The sequence below is a fragment of the Ovis canadensis genome, chromosome 19 (genome assembly GCF_042477335.2).
Source record: "Ovis canadensis isolate MfBH-ARS-UI-01 breed Bighorn chromosome 19, ARS-UI_OviCan_v2, whole genome shotgun sequence".
NCBI classification, from domain to species: Eukaryota; Metazoa; Chordata; class Mammalia; order Artiodactyla; family Bovidae; genus Ovis; species Ovis canadensis.
In genome coordinates this window covers 60,907,457-60,922,017 of record NC_091263.1, presented here as the reverse complement: position 1 = coordinate 60,922,017, position 14,561 = coordinate 60,907,457, and the positions used below count along the sequence as shown (strand labels likewise).

General features: G+C 39.7%; 1 protein-coding gene across 1 annotated transcript in view; it reads left to right on the top strand.

Moving 5' to 3' along the window:
• Window positions 1-14,561, top strand: part of CACNA2D3 (calcium voltage-gated channel auxiliary subunit alpha2delta 3) — an 871,226-nt gene that overhangs the window by 600,499 nt on the left and 256,166 nt on the right. The gene's annotated exons all lie outside the window — the stretch shown is intronic.

Genomic DNA, 14,561 nt, shown 5'->3' with positions numbered 1-14,561 from the left:
CTTTGTACAAACTCTGAACAGCCAGTTGGGTCTGTCATCTTGTTTTATCCGTCTAAAAAATACAGAAGAGAGTCTCTATGGGACCATGACTTGGATACATAGAAAGATCAGTTGACGTTCCAAAAAAACAGACCTACCTACCTATGGAAATTTTGTATGTCATAAAGGCAGCATCTCTAACCAGTGGGGCTAGGATGGGCTTAATAACTGCTTTTGGGGAAACTAGATAGCTATTGAGAAAAAGATAGAATTAGTTATTTTCTTCACATCATGCCCGAGAAAGAAATCCAGGGAATCAGAGGCCTAAACTATCAAAAATGAAACAATACAAGCAGTAGAACAAAAATCTAGTGAGTTATTCTATAATGTGAGTCCAGAGAAAGGCTTTTAACAATGACTCCAAGATCCAGATGCAACATAAAGAAAAATAGGTTTGACTACTAATATAAACAAAACCCAACTTTTGTTAAGTAAAAAAATCGCTAGAAGCAAAGTCAAAAAGCAAATGGTAAAATAGGAGAAAATATATGGAACATATAGTACACATAAAGAATAATTCTAATATGTAAAGAACTTTCCAAAATTAAAGGGAAAACCCCAAAATTCCTATAGAAAAAAAAATGAACAGAAGACATGAGCAGACAATTCCCACAAAAATAATAAAAATGTTTTTTTAAAATATGAAGTATGTATAACTTGATATATAGTAAGGAAAAGGCAAGTAAAAGTATGGTGAGATACCATGTCTTTCACCTATCAGAGTACCAAAAATGAAAAGCTTAACTTTGTTGTTGTCGCTGTGGGAAAGAGACACTCGTATGTTGCTTGTGGGATGATAGAATGGGGCATTTCTAGAAAGGAAGATGTACATTCACCCTTTGACCCAGGAATCCTATTTTGAGGAATTAACCCTGAAAGTAAACCTCCAACAACCCAAAAATGCATATGCACAAGTTTGTTCACTGCAGAATTGCTCGTAATTTCAAAATATTGAACCTGGAGAAGGGATTGGCTGCCCACTCCAGTATTCTTGCCTAGAGAATTCCATGGACAGAAGAGCCTGTGGGCTTTATATAATCCATGGGGTTGTAAAGAGTTGAACATGACTGACTGACTTTCACTTTCAGAATATTGAAAGTTACTTAAATCCTCAACCATAAGAGATCAATTGCATAAACTCTGGTACTTGGATGTAATGGAGTCTTACTGTTAAAAATAAAACAGAAAAAAGCCTACCAGACACTAAAGTCATGTCAAAAGGCCCAAGAATCAGCATGAATGGGCTCTCAGTGGTCAGCTCTGGGACAATTTGAACCTCAACATAAAAAAAAAGTAGAGTAATGGACTATAATCTGAATAAAACAGAAATCCATGTGTTCTAGATAAATAAACAAATTTCAGAGAGATGAACTACATAGATGATGGAAGTGTATGTGAAGGAGTGGAGTGTCCAGTGGGCAATGGAAGGCTGCCTGGTGGCTGTGGAGGGAGGGAATCATTAGATTGAAAATCACCAATGGACAGCCATTTTAGTAAAGAATGATTAGGGCAGTAGTCATCCAAGGATGCTAAGCCTAGGGGAAAGTTTGATGATGGGTGCAGTATTTTCATGGTCTCAAAGTGCTTCAGCATTCCAGCAAAATCTTGAGTTGGGTCATCAAATTAGTGTCACCAATGAGAGGCTGATGGACATTGTGCCTTTGGTGAAGGACACATCACACATATAGAGTATCCAGGCTGGGGTTACATAACCTGAAGATCCTGGAGAGGAAGAGGACAGAACTTTGTCTTAATGTAACATCTAGCTTTAGATAATGTTAATCATTTAAATAAATTGCTCTAGGTTTACTAATCACATACATACATGCATAGTTACACACATATGTAGATCAATGCAAAGAAATAGAGGAAAACAACAGAATGGGAAAGACTAGAGATCTCTTCAAGAAAATTAGAGATACCAAGGGAATATTTCATGCAAAGATGGGGTCGATAAAGGACAGAAATGGTCTGGACCTAACAGAACCAGAAGATATTAAGAAGAGGTGGCAAGAATACACAGAACTGTACAAAAAAGATCTTCATGACCAAGATAATCACGATGGTGTATTCACTCACCTAGAGCCAGACATCCTGGAATGTGAAGTCAAGTGGGCCTTAGAAAGCACCACTACGAACAAAGCTAGTGGAGGTGATGGCATTCCAGTTGAGCTGTTTCAAATCCTGAAAGATGATGCTGTGAAAGTGCTGCACTCAATATGCCAACACATTTGGAAAACTCAGCAGTGGCCACAGGACTGGAAAAGGTCAGTTTTCATTCCAATTCCAAAGAAAGACAACGCCAAAGAATGTTCAAACTACCACACAGTTGCACTCATGTCACACACTAGTAAAGTAATGCTCGAAATTCTCCAAGCCAGCCTTCAGCAACACGTGAACCATGAGCTCCCTGATGTTCAAGCTGGTTTTAGAAAAGGCAGAGGAACCAGAGGTCAAATTGCCAACATCCTCTGGATCATGGAAAAAGCAAGAAAGTTCCAGAAAAACATCTATTTCTGCTTTATTGACTATGCCAAAGCCTTTGACTATGTGGATCACAATCAGCTGTGGACAATTCTGAGAGAGATGGTAATACCAGACCACCTGACCTGCCTCTTGAGAAACCTATATGCAGGTCAGGAAGCAACAGTTAGAACTGGACATGGAACAACAGACTGGTTCCAAATAGGAAAAGGAGTACCTCAAGGCTGTATATTGTCACCCTGCTCATTTAACTTATATGCAGAGTACATCACGAGAAACGCTGGGCTAGAAGAAGCACAAGCTGGAATCAAGATTGCCGGGAGAAATATCAATAACCTCAGATATGCAGATGACACCACCCTTATGGTAGAAAGCGAAGAGGAACTAAAAAGCCTCTTGATGAAAGTGAAAGAGGAGAGTGAAAAAGTTGGCTTAAAGCTCAACATTCAGAAAATGAAGATCATGGCATCTGGTCCCATCACTTCATGGCAAATAGATGGGGAAACAGTGGAAACAGTGTCAGACTTTATTTTGGGGGGCTCCAAAATCACTGCAGATGGTGATTGCAGCCATGAAATTCAAAGACGCTTACTCCTTGGAAGGAAAGTTATGACTAACCTAGATAGCATATTGAAAAGCAGAGACATTACTTTGCCAACAAAGGTCTGTGTAGTCAAGGCTATGGTTTTTCCAGTAGCCTTGTATGGATGTGAGAGTTGAACTGTGAAGAAAGCTGAGCGCCGAAGAATTGATGCTTTTGAACTGTGTTGTTGGAGAAGACTCTTGAGAGTCCCTTGGACTGCAAGGAGATCCAACCCGTCCATCCTAAAGGAAATCAGTCCTGGGTGTTCATTGGAAGGAATGATGCTAAAGCTGTACTATGGCCACCTCATGCGAAGAGTTGACTCATTGGAAAAGACTCTGATGCTGGGAGGGATTGGGGGCAGGAGAAGAAGGGGACGACTGAGGATGAGATGGCTGGATGGCATCACCGACTCGATGGACATGAGTTTGAGTGAACTCCAGGAGTTGGTGATGGACAGGGAGGCCTGGCGTGCTGCAATTCATGGGGTCACAAAGAGTCAGACATGACTGAGCGACTAAACTGAACTGAACTGTCATGCTTATATAATGGGGGCAGTTACGAGAGGGAAAACCCATGCTACTGCTGCTTTTCCACTAAAGAACTGACAGAAGAGGTAGAGAAAAAGTCTGGAAGCAGCTCTGGCAAACAGAGCAGAGACGTTGTCTTTGAAGTCTTGTGGTTCATCTTAAACATTTACTTGAAATTTGCATTCTGTGCCATGATCATGTTTACTTACTTTAAAATAAAATAATGCTTTAAGTGGCTTATTATTAATTAAAATGCTAGGTCAAGATGACTGAGCTCATTTTTTCTGTCTCTTCAAGAACCTTTTGATGTACATAAAACTAAACCCCCAGAATTCGCTTGTCCCTGAAGTGATAGCTCAGCACTGCCTCTGTGTTCCCTCTTTGCAAATAACCCTGATAAATTAATCCCCTAGTAGAATGTTCTGAAGGTTCTTTATCATCTTGGTGGTTTTGAGAAACCTGTTAACCTCGGAAGGACATTGGGAATGCCATCTTCCTCTTGGCCTTGTTTGGATGAGGAGAAAGCAGCTACTGCTCCAACAGGTGCCTCTCTGGCCAAAGAAGCAACACCTCTTCAAACTAGTCCTCTGGGCCTATAACAACCAGGGCAAGGGGAGATTCCCTTTGCTATTTACATGGAGTAAAAATCAGAATCATATGCTAAACTCACCTGCAGAGTCTCATTCCTAAGATGAGGCCACCAACTTTGGAACCAACCAGAAGACGAAGAGGGTGTGGGAATCAGCAATTCCAAGTTCATTACCGCCTGACCCATCCAAGACAGTCTCAATCCAGGATTACCTTAATGTTCCAGCTTGTGGTAGTAAAAAAGACGAAACTCAGGAGCACTTGGCGCTGGGCATGGTGACCCCATTTTAATAATGTGCTTTGGAATTTTTTTTGATATTTGAACATATTTATTATCTACCTTAGCAACTTTCTTTAGAGTCTTTCTAAGACATTTATTTACATAGTCACAGAATAACAATTTTCTTTTTCCATTCATAATATAAGAATTTCAATAAGGTTGAATTAATTTATATAATTATGGTAAAATTACATCTGTTCTTTATCATAACATTTCTGCTAAACAGCAGTGTCTCCAAGAGCCTTGTTCTCCTTGTGACATTGTAGTCTGAAGGTGGTTTTGATTCCATTAGGACTTGTGAACCTCCTGATTTATTTATTATTTTACCAAATACTAAGAAAGTAGGTACTAGTTGATTATCAAGTAAATTTGAACACTTGGTCCCACAAGTTTGCTTAATTAATGTGGTCTTAAAAATCGTCTTTCTGTTTAGTTATCTTGTGGTGAAGGCAAAAATAATTCCTTTTTTGCTTGACTCATCAGTTATGGTTGAAAACCCTGCAGCAACAAATATAAGAATATAATTGATTTAATACTTAAGTGAATAGTTTGAAATGACCTGCGAGGATAGTGCTTTCTCTCCTTATTAATTATACATGAATTTATACAGTTCTGGGTCTGGACAAGATCAAGATAAAAGTTTGTGAAGAGAAGCTGAGTTTGGATTTTTATGCATGAGAATCCAGGGTTGCAATCAATCCAGCCTGATCTAAAATCAAGATGGACAAAATTTTCCTTTTAGGATCCATTCTCCCTGAGTGTTACCACCGGTCTGATTAAATATTCTGCTTCCTGCCTGGCTGTTCTGTTCAATTTGCTTTTGTGGTAAAGCCCAAATAAATGAATTAATGTTAGAAACATTAATTATGTTTAATCTAATAAGATCTCATGTATTAATTGACAAAACAGCGAACACTAGAACTCTGAAATTCGTGGGCTTCTCATCTGAATACATGTTGTGCTGCATAGTCATTATCTCTTAGGTGCAGAGCAAAAAAGCATTAACAGTGGGATTTGTTCCATTTGTAAGCAGATGACTTGTATTTTCCAGTTGGGTCCTAATCACCTTGGGGATGCTGCCCAACTTGCTGTGCATCAGACTGAGGAAGCATCAGCATTCCTGATGAACCCCTCCAAGGGAGTTTGCACAGACCACAGTGACACACAGAAGGGAAGCAAAGAAATCTTTTAGAAAACAGTGGGGAAGTGACCATTTGAAATAATGAGAATTCATTACCAAGTCCCCCTGCCCCTCCCCTCTGCTGGTAATACAATTCTGTATGAAATTTGTAGGAACTTTCAAACCAATTTAGTTACGTTTACAAATTGGACATGTATCCCTCCTCCTCACCCCCTACTAAGTCCAACTTGGAGAAAATGCTTTGCATTTGATAAATTGCACATTTAGTTTGTTTTCCCATCTCAGAATGGCACCTAGGCCATTTAGGAGTCGTTTGGCAACAGTATCTTACTGCCTAGAAGCAATTACTCGGAGGGTCGAAGCCATCATAAGGAAGTTGTTGGGGCTTAGAAGCTGAATAGACGGTGTTTTTCCCAAGACACCACTGCATATCAAAGAAGTTCAAATCGTCAAAGCAAAAAGACACACGTAAAGAGAAACATAAACCTTCCTGCTGGGTTGTGGAACAGAGAATGCCATCTGCATTACATGGCATGGAGGAAACTGATTATGTTGGGACCTCTATTTCATAGCAGATGGGTTCATTAAATTTAATAGCCTCCAGAGCCTTTAGAAACCGTGTTAAAACCATGCGGAGCATGCTGAGACACTTCACTTCTGGCCCTACAGTCATTATAATTCTGGCATAGACTATAAATATTACAGTACTTTATTTCCATTGAAACAGATTACTATTATAATTTTTTTTTTTTTTTGCTAGGAATGGTGATGTTAAAAATGAGTGCATTCTTGATTTCTGGTGCTATTTATATTCATCCAAATATCCTCTTCCATATAATTCTAGATTTTTATATTAAATAGAATTTTGTTAGGTCAACTTTTTTTTTTCTACTTTGAATTAGTGTTATAAAACTATGAACCAAAGGTATAAAATTATTTTCATTTATTTAGGAAAGATGTTCTGACACCCTGTATGGATGACTGTCAACTAGTAGAAAAGTTTGGGGCTGAAAATGAAAACAAAATTTTTTAGATTTCAAGTTTTCTTTTTTTTTTTTAGATTTTTAGATTTGTTGTTTCTGCTATTATGGTATAATAATTTCAACTATCTGTAATGAAAGGATAGCTTCTGGAAATAAGCTCTTAAAATAAACAATCACTAAGTCTGAATAACAATTTAGCATGATAGATTATTCAGCAGTCTTTGTTTACAAGTGACAGTACCAACTCAAGGCAGTAAAGGTCATAAAGGGAATTTGTTGATCTAGAGTCAAGATATCTATGTAGTTCTCTCTTGAGGCATGACTAGATTTAGGGATCAATTCTGTTTATTTTGACTTGTTCCTTGACTCTTATTCACTTATTCCCAGCAGGCTCTCTTTCAGTTCAGTTCAGTTCAGTTCAGTTCAGTCGCTCAGTCGTGTCCGACTCTTTGCGACCCCATGAATCGCAGCACGCCAGGCCTTCCTGTCCATCACCAACTCCCGGAGTTCACTCAAACTCAGGTCCATTGAGTCAGTGATGCCATCCAGCCATCTCATCCTCTGTCATCCCCTTCTCCTCCTACCCCCAATCCCTCCCAGCATCAGGGTCTTTTCCAATGAGTCAACTCTTTGCATGAGGTGGCCAAAGTACTGGAGTTTCAGCTTTAGCATCATTCCCTCCAAAGAAATCCCAGGGCTGATCTCCTTTAGGATGGACTGGTTAGATCTCCTTGCAGTTCAAGGGACTCTCAAGAGTCTTCTCCAACACCACAATTCAAAAGTATCAATTCTTCGGCGCTCAGCTTTCTTCACAGTCCAACTCTCACATCCATACATGACCAGTGGAAAAACCATGGCCTTGACTAGACGGACCTTTTTTGACAAAGTAATGTCTCTGCTTTTGAATATACTACCTAGGTTGGTCATAACTTTTCTTCCAAGGAGTAAGCGTCTTTGAATTTCATGGCTAAAGTCACCATCTGCAGTGATCTTGGAGCCCCCCAAAATAAACTCTGACACTGCTTCCACTGTTTCCCCATCTATTTCCCATGAAGTGATAGGACCAGATGCCATGATCTTCATTTTCTGAATGTTGAGCTTTAAGCCAACTTTTTCACTCTCCTCTTTCACTTTCATCAAGAGGCTTTTTAGTTCCTCTTCACTTTCTGCCATGAGGGTGGTGTCATCTGTTCTCTTTACTGGGTAACAAAGATGGTCTCTACCATCCACTAACTTTCATTATCTTTATAGTCCCTTTCCTTCCAGCATCTGTGTCAAGCCTGTAAGAGATTGTTTGGGTCACAACCCCATACTGAGAGGAGAGATGGAGTTACTCACTGATGGTCTGAATCTCACAGAGTGGGGAAGAAAACAGTCCCAGAGGGAATTGATACTGGAAGGACAATAGAGTCCTGCATATGGCTTGTTTGTAGAATCTAAAACTAATCTATGACCAAGCTCACATTTCCCATTGGTATGGTGGTATGGTATTCATCATGGTTCCATGCTGTTAGGCACTGGAGCCCTTTATCTGTTAATGAAATGTTTCCATGGATCCTTGCTAAGTCAGGCATATAGACACAGAGTATGTTGGTAGATAATGTACTATGCCTTTACAACAGGGTACTGGGATGGGTCCAGTTAGGAAAGATTAGGAGGTTGTAAATATGGTTCTATTATAAAACCAAATAGTATTTTCATATTTTTGGTAAACCATCATTCATGGGTGAAACATAGTCTTCTCCAAGCTGTAGTGCTTTACATGGTGCCCTAGTTCAAACCCAACAGAGTTCATTTTTGAGCAAAGGGTGTAACTTACTCTAGCCCATGGTTCCACTGAGGTCAGATGTCTGCCATCCAGTCAACCAGGGATGAGAAAAGGTCATGTGATAGAAACAGGTCAGCCAAGGCTGTGAATGGCAGATTCTATGAAAAATCTCTTTCTTACTGGGGTGTCAAAAAGTTGGCATTTCTAGGTCTCTGTCTTTCTGTCTAAGTCTTCTATAAGTTGCATCCCAGCTGGGCTCTAATACTGACTCTTGGGAGCATGTCTCCTTTCCTCTGTTATTCCTAGACTCATGGCTTCATTTTCACTCATGTTGCCCAAACAGATGACCCCAGTCCTCTCTTGCCTCCCACATCTCTGACCCTGCCCTCTCTCCACCCACTGTCCTGCTATGTGGGTGGCAGGAGCCTCTCTCCTTTGTGCCTTAGGAGAGCTGAGGAAGGTATTTTGGCTACCACAGCCAAATTTGCACTGCTTTTTTCCTCTTCACGGCCCAGGTATTTGGGCAGCTTAGATTCTCAGAGCTGATTTTCATGCTTTAAACTAAAATGAACACATTCCTCTTATTACCAGCATGAAGAACAATTAAAATAATCCCAGAGAGTCAGCCTGTGGCTTGATATCAACTGCCAGTTTCTCTTCTCTTGCTATATGTGGGATTTTCCCCATGTAAAATATTTAATTCTTTTACTCTTAAAACATCAGGCTTGCTGTGCCAAATATAAATGTATTTTCTATGAGGCCATGCCTCAAAGATACCATAGATAAGAATATTTCAACTGACTTTGGCTCTTAAACTGCTTCTGTTGAGCAGTGTCAGAGGACCACTATTTTGCTTCCTCTTGCCATTAAAAATTATTCCTTCATGGCCTTTCACACCTGCTTGTGAGCAATGTGGCATCTGGGAGCTCCTTGGATCTTAACCTGCTGATGATATGCCCTCCTATTAGATGTCCAGACCAAGCATGAGGCTCCATGCTAGTTCCTCAGGGGAAATTCTCTCTTGTTCTGAACAAAGAAGGGGGGAAAAAAAGCACAGACGATAGTTTATTCAGGCAAGAGGAACATGTTTTCAGATCAATTTCCATTATGTCTAACCAAAAAATCTGGAACATCATGTTTGCTGGTGGGTGGAAACAACTATTAATCACTCTTATAATTGATTTCTCTTCTGAGTGATCAAATTAGAGGTGGCCTGAGATGAAGCAAAGCTGAGTACTTTCATCCCACAATCTGTTTCTCTCCCACTGTTAAGGAGCAAATGTTTCCATGGGAAGGATCCTTCCTTTGAGAAGGACAGGATTCAGGTGCCCTGCTTATTCATCAGTTGACCTCCCGTGATGTTCCAATGGAAGAATTTAGTGAGTAGGGGTGTCCTTACACATTAGCCACTGTTAAAATGCAAAATAATTTTAAAATAAGGTCTTGGCACTGCCAGAATTATATTTGGTTGTTGGGTATATAGTTGTTGTTGTATATAGTGAGTATTCAGGAAGTCCTTACAAATAATGTCTTACATTAGTTTTGCATTTACTGGTTTTCAGTTTACTTTCCTGTATGTTACCTCCAAGTGAAGACACTTCATCATGAAAATCGTTATCAACAGATCCCCACCATCACCAACTTCTCTCCCTCACTCTCAAAACATCAGCCATGCTGGTCACCTTTTTTTGTTTGTTTGTTTGTTTGTTTGAATTCCCCAAAACTTTCTCCTTTCTCTGGGCTTTTGAGCAATCTTTTTCTGAACTGGAAAGACTGCTCTCCCATTCTGCTCCATTACTGGGGGGGGGGAAATTATTCCCATTTTCTATATCTCAGCTAAATATCCCTGTCATATGTCTATTGACTTTCCATCTCAGATTCCTATTTCCTTCATAGAAAGTCTGATCATTTATAATTATAATTATTTTAAGTAAGCACCTAGACATTTTTTCCCTCTTTAAAAGTTGTTTTTGGTTGGTATTCCCAATGATAATGTAAGAACTGGGGCAAAGTCTGTCTTGTGTCCCTGCGACCTAGCTCTCTGCCTGGCACACAGTACCACACATGCAGTATTAGCTCAGGGAAGCCAATACGAGATTTATTTTTAGTCATACCACCAGTCTCTTTTTCACTACTTGCTAGAGTTTGTTTCTTCCACTCTACACTAAAGTACAATGAGACACTAAGAACTAGGGAAAAACAATAAAGAATATTGACTACAAAGTAGATGGTGGTACCATAACAGAGTTTCAAATATTATTCGTGAAATACAGTGGTCATGCTTGTCTTTCCTTTTGAATACTTAGCTGAATGACCAAGTTTAGGTCTAAAGCAGCTGGTTTTTCTGAATGCCAGCTTAAGGTACTCAGTGGCAGTCACTGATTTTAGATGGAACAACCGAGAGCTTCTGGGAGTAAACCAGATTTCTGCAGTGCTCCCTTTCTATGTGTGTTGTTAAAAGCAATATGTTGGGGAAAGGGTTGATTGCTTGAGGCATATTGTTTATACTACATTACTTAGGTCTGATGGAAAAGTTCCTAACGGTGGTTTTCTTGCTAAAGATATGGTTTATGGATGAAGAGCGGAATGTGATTTTTTTGGTCAGGCATCATCATAATTTAGGTGGACTCCAAAGAAACTTGATATTGGGAGAGGCCGGCAAAAATATTCAGGTCCGTGGAACTCCTTTAGCATTAACAGTCAATTCTCCATCAAAATATAAATGCTGTCTGCTTTAAATTACTGTCCTGATTCAGGCCAAGTTAATTACTCTGGGCCAGACTGGAAAGGAAAATTCCCAGAAAGTCTGATATGATAGAATGGTAGTATGTTTTCTGAAGACATTGAGAAATGCTTAATGAATTAGTATTTCAATTTAACTTTTGCAACAGAATACTAAGGGAATGAGAGAGGAAAAAAAAATCATAGCTTTTTGGCAGCTGTTTGCCATCATAGCACTTGACAATCTGCTTCTTATTTAGTTTTCTGTTATGTGAAAGCATGGAATTCTTAAGTTAAGAAATATTGATCACTGCATGACAATACATATGTAACAAAACTGTATTGTGTTAAAAAATCTCTCCTTTTAAAGTGAGATTACTGACTCTATTTTGTTATTAAAATATGTGGGTCATTTTACTTTGAAAATAAAGTGGTTTTGTTAAACTTAAATTATTTAAAGGTTAAAATAATCTTAATTTTAACTATTAATATTATTAAGAACAGATTTTTCAACCAAGTACAACTAAATGCAAACAAGAACAAACTTGGAAAAGAAAATTGGTGGCTGGAAATGCAAAAATGTGTTGGGGGCTGTATCTTTGGCCATAATACATAGGTTCAGAGCAGCCCTTTGCTATATTGGCAGAACCATACATTTTTGAAGGTCTGTTGATTTCCCCAGACTTCATGGAATCTAAAGGAAGTGTGTCAATTTCCCATTTTTCTTGCGATGATAAGCCAACCTAGGGCTGAATTAGGAGCACTCAGAATGTATGGACTTTATGGCCCTTGTTGGGAGGAGAAGTTTCTCTTCTTTAGGTTCTTTTGGCTGGTGTAAGAATTAAACAGACATGAGACAGATTAATAGAAGAAAATCAAACAAAAGTTTAATAATAGGGATGCATAGGAGAGACCCAGGAAAACTGAGTATCTTGCCAAAATGGCTAAAATTCTCGCCTTAAATATCACCTTAAGCTAAAGACAAAAAAGATGGTGAGCAGTAGTCTGGGATTTCAGAGGGGAGGAAAACAAGTGACATGGAGATGGAAAAGGAAACGTTTGGTAAATAAATGTTAGCTGCACCACATAGAGACAAGGGACATAGAGTAGGCTCGGACCTCTGAAGAGTTTTCCTCACCACACCTAGTCCATATTCTTTGTATGTATCTCCCATGGAGCTCTCTTCTGGAAACAGGCTGTCTATCTAAATTCTTTCTGGCAGTTAGGGGGAAAGTCAAAGTTTCTTTCTGAGTCATTTGGGGCTTGATTATTAGAGAGGAAATGGCACCCTATTCCAGTATTCTTGCCTAGAGAATCCTGTGGACAGCAGAGCCTGGTAGGCTGCCGTCTATGGGGTCACACAGAGTCCGACACGACTGAAGTGACTTAACATGCATATTATTATTATTACTATTATTATTATTATTTTCAGCTCAAAATAATCCTCATGCCAACGAGACGTTTTAGCATGGCAAGTTTTGCTCCCCTACACCGTCTTATCAGGTACATTGCTCCTTCTCTGTAGTTGTCAGCAAATAGGAACATCTACTCCGGCCATATATTCTAGGGACACTTACAGAACCAGATGTTTGGTTACCTAGTTCACTGACTAAACACCCACTAAGTTGAGGGCCAGTCCCTGTACTGGGCACTACTGTGTCATAGCTTTCATTTTTAGGGAATATGGTTTAAGTCCCTTCAGTGAACAATCCCAGTCAGTTAGGTAATTTAAAATTTATTAGATAATTTTTCATAGTGATCAGTGTGCTCAGTCATGTCTGACTCTTTACAATCGCATAGACTGTAGCCTGTCAGGCTCCTCTGTCCATGGAGTTCCTCCAGGCAAGAATACTGGAGCAGGTTGTCATTTCCTGCTCCAGGGAATCTTCTGACCCAGGGATTGAACCTGTGTCTCTTGTGTCTCTTGCATTGGCAGGCAGGTTCTTTACCATACCACCTGGGAAGCCACCTTCAACATTTAAGGCTAAGGGATATTTGTCCTCTCACAGTCTTCTAGGTTATGGTGAAAACAGATCTGACAAATTCTGCTGCCCATGGAAACATTTATTGGAAGCATGCACAAAAACCAACTAACTTCTGAAAGTTCAAGTCCCAGCTCTCTGTCCTTTTATATGTTCTGATGACATCTTGCATCAGAACAAATGCATTATTTGCATAAGTCAGTTTAATCTTCTGTTTGGAGTCAGGTGACTATAAAGCTGGAGTCAGCAACTGGAGGCAAGACTGTTTAATAATCAGGCATGGGGCACTATTCCTAAAGATAGAGCCTGTCGAGCTCTCAAAGGCTTTATGTGGGTTCAAGCAGAGAAAGGCTGAGCCTTGGCAGTCTATGAAACCAATCCACAAAGAATGGATACCTCTAATTTAGCAATAAAGTAATTTCTAATGCCCGTTATGGTAGTTGACGAAACCTCTGGTATTAGAACTCAATACATAAGATACATTGCTTTTTGCTTATATACTAGCTGGAATGTGTATTCCTGATTAAGGCAGTTGACTACCTCTGAGATATAGATTGCAGTGAGATACATATTTATATCACACCATCTATGCTGAAGTATTCTATAGTAAGTTATATACCACAGAGCTTCCCTGGTGGCTCAGTGATAATTAAAAAAAAAACAAAAACAAAACAACAACAACAAAAAACACCTACCAGTGCAGGAGAAAAATGTTTGATTCCTAGTCGGGGAAGACTTCACATGCAGTAGACCAGCTAAGCCCACGCACCACAACTACTGAGCCAGTGCGCTAGAGCTCGGGAGCCGCAGTTACCGAGCACACGCTGCAACAACTGAAGCCCAGGTGTCCTGGCACCAGTGCTCTGCGTACGAGAGACTCCACTGTCATGAGAAGCCTGTGCACCGCAACTCGAGAGCAGCCCCTGCTCACTGCAGCTAAAGGAAAGCCCATGCAGCAGTGAAGACCCAACACAGCCAAAAATAAGTAAATAAAATTTAAATAAATTGCACACCACATAGCAGTGATATATTATATACAATCAGGGTTTCTTCTTTGTGAAATGGGAATAATAATAGTGCTGATCTAATAGAGCGAAGATTAAAAATTGTAAGACTGCTTAGTACCATGTCAGATACATAGCAGGAATTCCGTAAATGGTCATCGTTATTATCTGGAAATTCCAAATAGCATTATTTACTTTTCCATACATAGAGTCTTATGGAATGAACTCTGCCTTCATTTTATTTGAGACCTGCCAAATTCTGGCATTCTCCGAATGAAAGGGGAGAGAATTGGTCATGCATTTATTTCCCTTCCCGGCAGAAGGGAGTCACATTCACTCTTTGCAGCGACATCCCTACTCTAAGTGGTGTGTCCAGCTTGTCTTGCCTGGAAGCTCCATTCTGTGCTTAGGAATGAGAAGAAAAAAGTGCCCCTCTCTGTCTGACATCTTTATGATGG